This window comes from Cynoglossus semilaevis, unplaced genomic scaffold (assembly GCF_000523025.1).
Source record: "Cynoglossus semilaevis isolate Cse_v1.0 unplaced genomic scaffold, Cse_v1.0 scaffold1636, whole genome shotgun sequence".
Classification (NCBI taxonomy): Eukaryota; Metazoa; Chordata; class Actinopteri; order Pleuronectiformes; family Cynoglossidae; genus Cynoglossus; species Cynoglossus semilaevis.
Window position 1 is genome coordinate 16,495 of NW_007585148.1, and position 10,353 is coordinate 26,847.

The following is a 10,353-nucleotide window of genomic DNA, read 5'->3' on the forward strand; positions in this document are numbered from 1 at the left end:
AAGAGTGTGGGTTCAATAAGTGCAGTCTCTCCAGGGTAGCCTGCTCAGTTGGCATGTGTTGCTGGCATGCTAATGCTTGAGTTACAGAATGTAGGCCTATTAGTCTTTCAGCTCTAGCAGCTTGTTAAATGAGATCAGTCTTGGCTTAATCACTCATTTTTTGCACGGCTAGACCTCCGTGGAGATGAAAGATCGTCTCTTTGAAAGGTTGGACTGCGCACATTTGAGTGGGGGTAAAGTGTAATAAAGTCACAATATAGAAATGAACAAAAGAAACCAGATAATACTGATGCTCACGTTCCTACCAGGATTTACCAACTGGTTTTTAACTAAAATTGATTTTCTATCACCTTATTAAACCCTTCTTTTTAACACTGTCTATAATCACATGACAACATCTTGACTGATCCATTATGCATTCTAAAAAATGACATTCATTGGTCTCATGCTGCCATGGAAAAATGAGTATAACGTTTTAGAAGCGAGCTCTGCAAAATCTTCCATCCGTAGTTCATAACAATTCTGCTGTCTTTTTTTGTGTGAAGGGCGTTCCTCTTTGTATGCAACAGACTTTTGTAATGAATTTTAAATCAGATTATTTTACTGACATTAAAAACTAAACATGCAAAATATCTTGTTAACAGTTTCCAATTGTTGTGTTATGTATGATGACAGAATAATTATAGCATTGTGAAGGAATTAGTTCCATCTTTATCTATTTTTGTATTTTGTTTTTGACCACCTCTAACGAAACCTATCAATGATAATTCTACACATCGTAAAGTGACTTATTGTAAAATAGGCATTTTACACTTACATTTTAAATATCTTGTGAAGAATGGATTGGTATGGCATCATTTGCAGATTTAAATTTCTTAATAGACAAAAGTGAATGTTTACCCATGGTGAGAGCATGCGTCACCTCCAGAGTCACCTCTTGCACAACGTCTGACATCCCATTGATGACCTCACAGTGGTACATTCCTGTGTCTTCCAGTGACACACTGGTTATGGTGAGAGAGGCATCTTCGCTGTCACCCTCCTGCAAGAACACACGGTCCTGGAAATTTCCATAGGTCTTCTTGTGGAATCCCATGGAGAGCAGCACGTCCTCGTTCAGCGACTCGTCTTCTGCCACTTTGGTCCACTTAACTCGAACGCCAACATGACCAGACGTCGGTGGGTCATGAGACATGAGGTTGCAGGGCAGGGTGACATTGGCGCCCATCTCTGCAAAAACTTTAACTGAAATAGAGGGAAAAACGATAAAATGTTAACAGGGATTTGACTGTGTGAGGCCTGCGACACATTAACAGGGAAATTATTTATTCAAAAGACAATAATAACAATAATATGTTTTTTCTTCATCTACTATATATATATATATATATATATATATATATATATATATATATATACATACATATGAATGTAACTAACCCATTGCATGTTTTGATAACTCCAAAGTGTATTTACTCATGCACTTGCATATGCATACACATTCTGTATTCTTAGGAGTTTTGGACAGCAGCCAGCTCTAATCCCCGCCTCCCCCACCTCCGAACAGAGCCTGGTGTCTAGGCTCTCAGTCAAACCTCAGTGTGAATCTTTGAAGTCCATCGCTTCTGTTTTTCTCAGCCATCACATGATGTATAAATGACAATCGGTATCATGTATTAACTCTGCCCACTCTCCTTTCAGTGGTCTGTTGGCTGAGTAGGAGTTATGGTTAACCCCCCTCTGTGTCTCACCGCAGGTTTCTGTGTCCATGCTCCAACCTCACAGGGTTTGCTTGGTTTAAAAAAACCCTGACCAGCAAGGGGTGACCTGACCTCCACCAGGGCAATAACAAGGGCCAGATGGAAACGTATACAACACCCCTGACTGCCCTCACTGCAGCTCCACCTTTGAACAATCAGCCATGTAAGTGGAGTCACCCGCTGCAGTAAACAGTAGTTAACATGTTATGTAATGTGTAATAATATTATAATACTATATAACTGGTTTCAGATTTGTATTGAAATATGTTTTTTAACCCCCAGCTCAGTACAATTGATCTCAATCTTTAGAGGATTGATGTTGGGGCACCTCATGACGGGCAGCTTCACCAGAGCCGTGACTGTTTCACTGGTCTTACAGTGAAAATAATGTTTCCCACATGGGTAAACGCAGGAAATCATTAAAGCCAATGGCTCCTAGCTTTAAGTACCCCCCTCCTTTCCCCAGCATAGACTGAAGGACAAGGGGCAGACAGTGAGAGAGAAAGAGACTGGAAGATTTAAATATTTAAATTACTGAAAAGGCATCAATTTTTTTTCCTGCACAATACTGAGGCACTTTTCCTATGTCACCTTCACCACACCCATTTGCTCTTCGTATAACTGGTCAGCAAATATTTCCCATGTTACCTAACACTGTCTTGCTGCTGTTAATTAAAAAAGTCAGACTCTTCTGGGCAAAATGCCCTTCTTAATGATTGTTCCATCAGCGAGCGTGCAGTGAGTCCCAGATTTACTCTGCCTCACACAACTGGGTAGCAGTTTGCACAGTTTCTGACTAAAGCCCGAAGGATCTAGAATGACTGAACTGGCCCTTGAAAAGATGAAGGTGATGGTGACGTAACCAGCACCGCGCCAGAGGTGAATAAAATTTGGCTTGTCAAATCTTTACAATTTCAAACGCTATTTGGGGAAAGAGATAAAGTCGATAGGTTTGATAATGTATTTGTAGAAATGTTTATACTAACGTTATATTGTAAATACCTTAAAAAGATTATAGTTCCTTCAGCAGACAGCAGGTATTTCTCTTAAAAGTATTTTCACTCTGTATCCTGCTGCTGCAGTTACCATCAAACGGAGGTCCCATAAGAGACCATTGCCCCGCACATAGAGCACATCCAGCCCTGCAGTAAAGGGGCCACGTGTTTACTTAACTGTCTGAGGAAGAGGATAAATCATTTCTTTTCTTTCTTACAGCTCAAACAAATCCTGTTTACATAAAATACTCCAGGGTCAACGCTGGGGCCCGAATGTCACCCTTAACACAGATATGAGTCGTTAATGCCTTGTGAGTGAGTGCTGAAATAACAACATAGTATAAAATAGAATAAATTAACACATGTGGGCCATTTAACGAGCACACTTTTTTTTATCTCACCCTATAAAATCCTGTAGTGGAAGTGACTGTAACCATCTGCATCACTGTAGTGTCTTTGTTAGAGGCCGTTATGTTCATTGAAATATGGTCAGATTTTCAATATATATATATATGTAACTTGTAAGAGGTTGGAGAGGACAGCACTGGATGAATCATCATGTGCAACACCTTCCCAACGTGTTGCTTTACATTCAACAGCTTTTCTCTGTTCTGCTGCTGGCACAAAGTGGAGGGAGAATGAACAAGCCCAGCTGTGTCTAACTCAGCAGGGCTAACTCTTACACATCATTCTCATTTCGCTCCTTCCTGTTGTGTCTTTCACTTTATGGAAACAAACAGAAGAATGTGGGTGTGTATTCCTCACTTGGGTAAATATCTACAATGACCAGCACATGTACAAGGTCAGCTGTCCAAGGAGAAATTTGTCATGTTTGACTGTGATTGAATTAACACACACATACACATACACACACAGACCCAAGCAGCTGAGCATGGCTATCTGTCTCATCCCCAGGAAGTAAGACAGCCCACAGCCTGAACCCATCTTCAGCCAAGCCCATCTTGCCCACCCAGCCATAGCAACGATGCTGCGCCTTGGCAACCAAACAGCACAGTAAGCATTAACTTAACTCACTTCCTATAGGGAGAGACAGAGTCATTTGGATGTTGTTCAGGGGTCTCTATACGTTGGGGCTCAGGCTTGTTAATCTATACTTTTGGACAGTGGCCCGTGTCCAAAAGAAGGCTCCAGAGTGCCAGAGTCAGTCAGGAGGTATGACGACAATAAATTTGACAATTACACCACGGAACATTAGGCTGTGTTGTGCTAATGGTGGTGAGCCAGGTGTAGACAGATGAGGTCATAGACTCTGTGCATTTACTTTAGACTCACACACACATACTGAGACACACACCTGTGACATTACTGGCAAAGGGAAGTAATTTCAGTTTGAAGCTGTTCTTTCCACAGAGGAGACATTTTCCCCTCCGCTTTGGCAGAGAATTCCCAAACAGGACATCTACTGAGTCAGCTTCCAGAGCAGCTGGATTAACACATTCAGAATAACTCCCTACATACGGTGTAACATTAATTATTTTTGTAAACGTGTATGGTTTTATTTTTGGCACAAAAGAGGAACCACTCTCACATTTCTAAGCTTACATTGATTGCAGTGCATCATCCTAATAAAACCCTTTAGAACTGGCAACTTAAATTCACATTTAACACCAGTTTAATCAGTGCTATGAATTGTATGGACTCCCATTCACCAGTGCAGGCAGAGAAAGTGAATGCATGACGGGGTAATTTATTCACAGCCGCTGTGTGCCATGATGGTGGTCCGCATGCAGCAAGTCAATGAGTCAGTGCTGAGTATTGCAGAGCTGTGTGTGTTTCCCCAGAGACCAGTCTTACCTACTGCCACAATGACCCGGTTCTTACATAAAGCCTGTGCTGTGGCACGACTTTACTTACTCAGCTCATCCTCCTGTTCTCCATGCACACGAGTTATGAACTACAGTAGAACCACTCACAGTGAATATTTATTTTATGAATATATATTTAAAGAGTGTTTTAATCTTACCAATCAATTGCAGGGGCGGCATTGTCGCCATGCTGTGAGCACTACCAGCCAGTGCCAAGGAGATTATGGTGAAGCAGAGTAGACTCTTCATTTTTGTTTTTACACTAAGTGCCAAATTTAATTAAAAAAAGACTTGAGTAACTGAAAAAATGTACTAAAAAAAAATCTAGAAATTAGCTTCTTCTGTCTGTCTTTCTCTCCGTCCCTTTGTGCAGCAGCCGCCTGTGGTGGTGCTACTGAAAACTTTGGGCTCCTTGGAGGTCCAGACAAGAGCCTTTTATTGGAGCCCTGTATAGTGGAGACCACTCCCCCCACCAATCAGCCCATCACCACTTCTATACAGGCTCCCATTTGCCCACATTATTCGTAAGCGAGGAAAAAAACCCCACCTCTTTCTTTTTTTGGGGGAAAGAAGGGGTTCAGAACAGAGAAGAAACTGAATCTGTAGATAATTATCCTGAGTTAAATGTTTGGGTCAGAGTCCTGCAGCACTGATTCCTGTGGGGAACAAATCTTCAAAATAAAAATAACAAGGTAATGTCTCTGAGAGCTATTACATACAATAAAAGGATAAATGAAATCAAACAAACAGTAACATTTATTCTATCACTTCGTTATGATTTGATTTGCTGCCTTGATATTAAGTCACTTTAATAACAAAGTTAGGCTCTATTTTCTTTCTGACTGAGTCATTATTTTTACAACTTAGTTGTATTCAAACATTTGGATCCAATGAACTTCAGTCTCTGTTAGAGGCCTGAACACTTCTGCTGCCCATGCAGACATGAAAACACACAGGATGCGATGTAGGCCCTGTAGACATTTGTTTGAGTGTAAGGAGTTCAGAAACATGACGTGTACTGCTTCCAAGTGTTTTTTTTTTCAAATATTTTATCAAACTTTGGCTTTTCTTTTCCACTCCTCACACCCATCTCTCTGCTTATATAAAATTCTTACTCCCATAGTTTGAAATACCCCCAGTTACTGTAAACAAACTGTCCATTCATTCAGAGTACAGTCCTTTGGGTAGATCAGACTAGGATTTGTGACCCTCTATAGGAAGAGGGGCCTTGTGTGGCTTCCCCTAAATGTTTTCTTAGGCATCTCAACCATCTTTGAGAAACATGTATGGCTGGGAGTGGAGCAGCAGGCCACAGATGCTGCTGTGGACCTTCTGTAACTGCGGTTATTACAGCTGGCATAATCCAAACTTCTCTCTCTCTCTCTTTACCTCCTTCTCTGTCTTAACCTCCTTTCGGCACAGTCCGGCTTTGCTTCAAACCCCACGGAGATGACAACAGAGTGTGGTGGGCCCCCTTCTTGTATATTCTACAGTCCTGGCCTGCTCTGGGCACATTCCCTCTGTCCCCGCCCTTGATCCTCCTGTCCTCTGAAGATCTGAGGGACTGTTACATAATGTGAGTCAAAGCCCCTGTATACAGTACAGTGTGACATTCTAAACATACAGTATGTGGCCCCAAAGGGAACCTATAGAAAGTCCTCACATGTTCTGAAAGCAGTACTTACCTACATGTGTGAGACACCCTGTGGATGGCAACGAGTTTCTTCCTAAACCACTGTAATCTGTTGAAGTTTACCTTAAGGTCAAACACAACCAAATGAGGAGATTTTGTTTTTTATTTTGTACCAAAGATGTTTGTTAATTGCTGTATGTTAAACCTTTATTTAAACTACAAAAGGACAAGCTAACTAGCGAGGCAGATGGATGAATGAACTTTTAATCAATTGAAGATGAACACAAAAGGGATAAAAATTCAGGAGTGGTGACGTATAGAAGTTTGGAAGATAAAACATGAATTTTTATTTATACATTTTATTATAAACTGTATTCATCTATTTTGTGATGAGAAAGCTCTGTGCTTAGTAAAAAGTAAACTAAGGAAGCTAGGCATTTTCATGCATATTGCATTAGCATCTGTGCCCAGTAGACCCGTATTTCTTCATACCGCCTTAGCTTATACATATGTGTACGTGCATATATGGAAGAACAGAATGTACTAGTGTGTTTGGATTTAGTGTGTATTTGATGCCTTGAGGCTTAGAATGTTGCGAGTCCCACCCTTCACAGATCTGATGTGTTACAGCAAAATCTTTAGAGCTACAAACTTTTGAACAGCTGTTCTACTCTGCTGAGACTGCAGCTCGAAATGAGGCTGCAAGAAAAGTGTCTGATTTCATGGTTGCAGCTGTGGTTGTGGATGTTGAAGGCAACAGGGCACTGCAGTACATTCGGTGAGGGAGTCTCAGGACTCTCGAGAGTCACTTATGTAAACGTCCTCTCATGTTTATAGAAGAAAGAGGTTCTGAATTATCCTACAGAGTGTGAGTCACATTCTGATGAAGCAAAACATGTTTCTCATTACCTGCACAAGGGCTACACATGATCAGACCTGGAAACATTTGTAAAATTGACGTGCTAATCGTAACTGTTGGCTCCTGGTAATAAGGCAGTGATGACGCAATGGAGCAGGAGCATGGGACTTTAAAGGGTCTGGTGGAAAGAATTAACTAACATGCCGACTATAAAATTGTTAGCAGAGTGGCTGTGATGTTACCAAGCAGGTGTGTCATAATGATGCCCCTTTCATATCAAAACATTGAGAATATATATAAATATATACATATATATAATTTTGACCATACTATCATTATTGTTACCAGACAAGTTTGTCTCGGAGAATAGATACACAGTCATCTTTATGGGGTACAGAAAATAACCTTCAACAAAAACATGTTGAGTGTATTTTATTTCTCTAAAAAAACATTTTCTTGACTCCACAGGGGAAGCTGATCAAGACAATCATGTCAAAACAGTTGAAGGATAACTGCAGCTAAAGAACACCCTGGCTAACACACTACTGACTTCAGCTACAATCAGGTCAGTGATGCAATTTACAAAATGTATTGTTATTTATTAAATGCATTGCTATTTGTTATCAATCTCAATGATCTATATAATAATATATAATAATCTATCCTATTGAAATGAGAGAAAAAAATAGAAGCAAGAGGCAGCATCAGACCATACTAAAACTGAAACATATATTCTTACCATAGTCTTTGTTGGATACATTTCCAATAATTCAACCTTAATCTTTTTCATTCATGGTTCTGTTAACTAAATGTTTATGTTTATCTAGATTAGTGTTTCCAGTTTAACTGATATCTCTCACAATCCTCAATAATGTTCAAGATAGTATCTTCGTTGGTAATAATTGGGCAAAATTTAACAGTATTAGATTTATTCCTTTTAAATGTAAAAGTGAATAATATCAAATGTGAAGTGAAAATTAATTGAAACCTCTTGGATCTGAGTTAAACCTCTTATAAAAGTGAACACTTTCCCTGTTTTTCAGTTACAACATGACAAGTAGTTCACGTCACAGTAAATACAGTATCCAAGTAAAATAATACTGGCTCCATTCCGGAACAGCCTCAATTTTGTTAGGGGAAAAATATTGAACATGACGACAGTGGGAATTAGCTACTGTCATTTTTAATGACAGAAAGAGAAAATTACACCTAAAAATATATGTGTTTGTGGTTTGTGTACCTGTGGCTCCATGATACCAACAGCTGCAGGCGGGTGTGGGACAAAGGCTTCACTGACACAAGTTTTACAACTGCAGCAGTTACATCAGCTGAGGCTATAAATCACGTCAAAGTGGGTCCACCACTAGGTGTCAGGGCATCAATTTAGAGATTGTAGCGCCCACATGACTAACTGTACCTGGATGAACAAATTTTTTCCCCCCAGGTATATAGATTGCCATGATGTTCTAAACTATGCAAAAGTTATGCTAATCGTGGGGATTGATTTAGTCATTATTGTGCATTTTTACAATGGTTTGCCCAATGTGCCTCAAGAGTCCATCCAAATTTGGACAAAGCCATCTTTAACAGTACTAATACAGCCGCTCACCATCCATTTGGCCATTGTATCAGTCATCTTGTCCGCTGTCGACTTACTGTCCTGCGCTCAGCAAGGCTGGTCTGACGCAAGATGGGTGTATGCTCTAGAATTTGTTTTTAATCTGATTAATTTCACAAATTAAACAATGTAATTTGAAGCAGTTAGTTTTGACAACCCTACTAATTTTCGATTAAATTCATTCAGTCATTGCTTTATTGGGGAAATATTTGTGTAACAGAATATAGATAAATAAACCCAGCAATTCAGATGTAGCTGAGTTGTAGCTCTTTTAATAAAATCTTGTTATAGAATTAGTGTGATGCCCTGACAACGCCCTCGTGACTTAGGACATCATATTTACCATACATCTATATGAGTCACACCCTCACACAACATGTGGTCCACAGTGATGCTTCACTAGGACATAAACACACACTTAAAGTTCCCCTGTGTTTTTGGATGCTCTATCATAGCCATAACACAGTGAATCACCCCTGGAGACACACCGTGTATGTAAAGGGAGTAGGCTGCACTCATTATTCAACTTCACTGCAAACTATACAGCGTGAGTTAAAAGTAGCAACATTAGTAGCAGAACTAAGGCTGTCAACCGTACTGGTTAATTGTGTTAATTAATTTGTGAAGAAATATCATACTCGGTAATTGATTAATGGTGATTAAACCTAATTGATCATGATCAATTCCAATCAAGATTAGTTGTTATTAATCTACAACCACCAGGTGATTCATTGGATGAAACACTCTAGTCGTTTGTCAGATCTAGTTTGAACAAAGGTTTATGTTTGTTGGATGTTTGTTGGATTCCTCCTTCATATGCATTGTTCTCATTTACAAATGTAGGACTGGATCTAACAGGACATACTGGGGTCCTTTTTTTATATATCACTGGGGAAAAGTAAATGTTTACTTTTTACAAAAAAGTACACACAGAAATTCAGCTCTAAGGTCCTAAGACCTTCCCTAACAGAACCTTAGAGCAATATAAAATTTATAACATCCTATTCATCACCGCTGACACCCACATCTGCTTTTATTTTTGTCACACTTGAAATAAAGCCTGTGAGCTTGGACAGGACACATGGATGGACTTCCTGGTGGTACAGAGAAGTGTATTCAATTAGACTTTTAGGGGCTCAATATATTTCCGTGATTATGTTTAAAACCTGTTGTCAGGGGACAGTTTTAAAGTCTGTGTTCTATGACATGATTTAAGATTTAAGATATCTCTAGGATGTAAAAACACTGTGTTTTAAAACTAAGTCTCTCTAGGTATTGTGAACAGAAACTAAATAAATTCCACAGACATGGAGCTGTGTAAAGAAAGAGAGCCAAGGAAGTGTTGTCAAAGCCTATACATTCCTCAGCCTTTTTTTTTCCCTCATTTGCACTCAGTGGTAGAAAAGTTACCCTGGGAAACAGGTCTGCTCAGTGAAAACATCATTAATGGTGAAGGAAAATAAAAATATATATATGTGAGTGTTATTGTAGGTAAAAAAAAAAGTCATAATCCACTGAAGGCAAGAAAAATTAAACATTTTATATGTTTTATTTCTTTTAATCTTTCAAATCTTACAAAAAACATAACTGACTGACATTAGCTCATTGACCCACAGTGCTGTTAAAGGCCAGACACTAACATGAGATACTGAGGGTGTGTTT

At 39.4% G+C, this 10,353-nt stretch overlaps 1 pseudogene; it reads right to left on the minus strand.

Annotated features, from left to right (window-relative positions):
• The window catches only part of LOC103398906 (hyaluronan and proteoglycan link protein 1-like), a 6,118-nt pseudogene extending 1,061 nt beyond the window's left edge, over window positions 1-5,057 (minus strand).
• Between the last annotated feature and the right edge of the window lie 5,296 nt (window positions 5,058-10,353).